Source organism: Eufriesea mexicana, unplaced genomic scaffold (assembly GCF_001483705.2).
Source record: "Eufriesea mexicana isolate 0111107269 unplaced genomic scaffold, ASM148370v2 scaffold1387, whole genome shotgun sequence".
Classification (NCBI taxonomy): Eukaryota; Metazoa; Arthropoda; class Insecta; order Hymenoptera; family Apidae; genus Eufriesea; species Eufriesea mexicana.
The window spans coordinates 392,308-395,218 of NW_016909492.1; the positions used below are offsets into that span (position 1 = coordinate 392,308).

Genomic DNA, 2,911 nt, shown 5'->3' on the forward strand with positions numbered 1-2,911 from the left:
TATGCAAAGAATGGTTTTTTTTTAAATCGGTGAAATTTAAAAAAATTTGAATAACGGTACCGATTACGGTCCGTGTTATGCAAATTAAATGATTCGAGTATTTTCTCTAATCTAAATGAGTATAACTATTATCTGAACTTAAATAAATAACGTAAAACAATATGTAACAAAATGAAGAGCTGTGAAAGAGTAAAGTTCAATTTTAGTATCATTTTTTCGAGTTCTGTCATTTTTAAGAAATAAAAGTATCACGGATATTAATTTTATATACATGATTTTAATTCAGCCAATAGCCAAATGTTTTATATATTTTATATATTTATAAAAGTACAAGAGCATCGAGTTTTCAAGGAAATAATGTCGCCAACTTGAGAAATATTGTGTTAAGCAAAAATTTTCTAAAAGTTTGTAATTTTAATTTGTAATTTAGTTTGTAATTTAATATAATATAATTTATTATATTAATTTAATATAATTTAGATATTAGTTTGTAATTTAATTTGTTAATAATTTAAAGTTTGTAATTTTAGTTTGTTAGCTTTCCTTTTAATTGTGGAAATTCAATTTTGTGCTTGCAAGCTATAAAAGAATGAAAACACTCAAAAATTATCAGACAGTTATCAAATTATTAATGAACCTTCTACGTTAGGGATAATCATTTAATTGAAAGCGAAAAATGGAATTGTCTGTTCGAGAATCGATATCTCAACCTGACCTATAAAATAAGGAACTGAGTGTAATTGACCAACGTTTCTTCATGATTGGCACACAATTACGTTGCACTTACAAATTGGCCCCGATTCCAAGCACTGTGTCCATTATTGATACAGATTTGGAACATATCCAGATACCCTTAAACTCTAAATGAGATCCTAGTTATCTCTCTTAATTATCTACTAACTTTCTGTAATAGATATTAAATGGGATTTTTAGCGATATGAATTTGATAAATGATACTTAAAATTACAATGCATAAACTTTAATTATGAACAGTTTGTAATATTTAATATGTTACGTGTCAAGGGAATAATAGTAAGAAATTTCATATAAAAATTCCCTAAAATCCCCTAAATTAAAAGAAATGTATATGCCACTTACGAGATTTTAATTTTTGTTAATTCTTAATTTAAACGTAATTTTTTCAGCACATTTTTTAGAACTATATTAAAAATATTGCAACTGTATACTCAACGAATTCAAAAATTCAATTTCTTCAAAAATGAAGTCACAAAAACATTTCTATGCCAATAAAAATTAATCCTTTGCATTTGACTGTCTGCTCTCAAGGAATACAGTAAATTTAGCAAATAAAAAATATAAAATAAAAGAAAATGTAAAATTGTCAAAATAGGATTTTTATAAAATCAGCTTTAAATAAGATTTCAAGCTGAATATTTAAATAAAATAATTGATTTCAACACTATATCATTTGATGCAATTCATTTTCTAAATGATTATTAATTTTGCTAAAAATAGTTGTATATCTTTAGTAACTGCAAAAATAAAATCAGCATTTGACTGTTTTAGTAGTCCTAATAATAAGAAATATATTGTTAAAATTTTATGTCAATATCTTGTATCGTTTTTTTAGAAAAAATCATATAAAGTTTGCAAATTTAACATTCATATGAGACTTCTTTGATTTGTTTCAACTAAAACTGATTAATTATTATTTCATTGCATATGATAGTATCATATCGAAGTCCTTTTATCTACATTTAGAGATAATTATAGCATATTTTTTCATTATTAGCGATATTTTCAATGAAGAACATATAATCAAAAAATAAGTAAATATTAGAGATATAAATGTCACATATAATAAAAATGTCAGAGAAAATCAAAAATATAAATAAAATTTAAATAATGAAAGTTAATTAAAAATTGACAAGTATTAAACTCAATTTAACGCTTTTACCCGTTTTACCTGTTGTAAAGAGAGAGTACAAGATAAAAAAATTTTAATGAAACTTGAAAGAAAAATGTAGTTACAATAGTTAATGCAATCTCATAATAATTTTTGTATAAAATATACATATAAGTATATCTATTTTTAATTTCAAAGACCATGTAATGATAATAAAAAATTGGGTAATAAAATTGACTTTTATTATTTTATTACGATAGTAATATCTTTCTTAATAATAAGTACAAATTTTAAGAATACTATAATAAGTATGAAGAATCTATATTATATATAAATAAAAATACGAAGAAAATAAATTTACCATCGATGACTAACTGTTAGAAAACATCAGTCACGGGGTAGCGTGGCCGAGCGGTCTAAGGCGCTGGTTTAAGGCACCAGTCTCTTCGGAGGCATGGGTTCGAATCCCATCGCTGCCAGATTTTTTGCACATTTTGCACTTTCCAAATCAAAAAACAAGAAAATCTAAAAAAAAAGAAACCCCCTAAAACATTGGTGTCTTTCTAATTCAATATTTGTACCAATATTTTCAATATATCAACGAATTGTATTCATAATTCGATAAAAAATTTTGTTCACAGATATTACGAAATGATTTATTCAGAATTACGAATAATTTTGCTATTGCCAGTTTTCCTAAAAAATTTGCCGATACTCTTATGTCATCGATAGTATTGCCTCTGAAGTTATCCTAGGCTTAAACCATACATGAGATAACTTACGGGGGAAGTGGGCGTTCCAGGAATCGATCCACTGTTATCTTTTCCCGATCCGCCAATTTTGAAGACCAGAATGAGAAACAACCAGTGCGAGAAAGATGGACAGCGCTGTCGTTAGAGATTGTGGGGCCCTGGGCTTCATTCTGATTTCATGTCTATATTGTATAATATAATTTAAAAATATTTATTTTTCAGTGAACTACATTTCATGGCATATCCCAATTCTACCCATTTGATTTCCAAATAGATAAATTATAACAATATG

At 26.0% G+C, this 2,911-nt stretch overlaps 1 non-coding gene across 1 annotated transcript; it reads left to right on the forward strand.

The window, feature by feature from the left end:
- Positions 1-2,264: 2,264 nt before the first annotated feature.
- TRNAL-AAG (transfer RNA leucine (anticodon AAG)) lies at positions 2,265-2,346 on the forward strand. The gene has a single exon. It is a non-coding gene; the product is annotated as a tRNA-Leu (tRNA).
- The last annotated feature ends 565 nt before the right edge of the window (positions 2,347-2,911 follow it).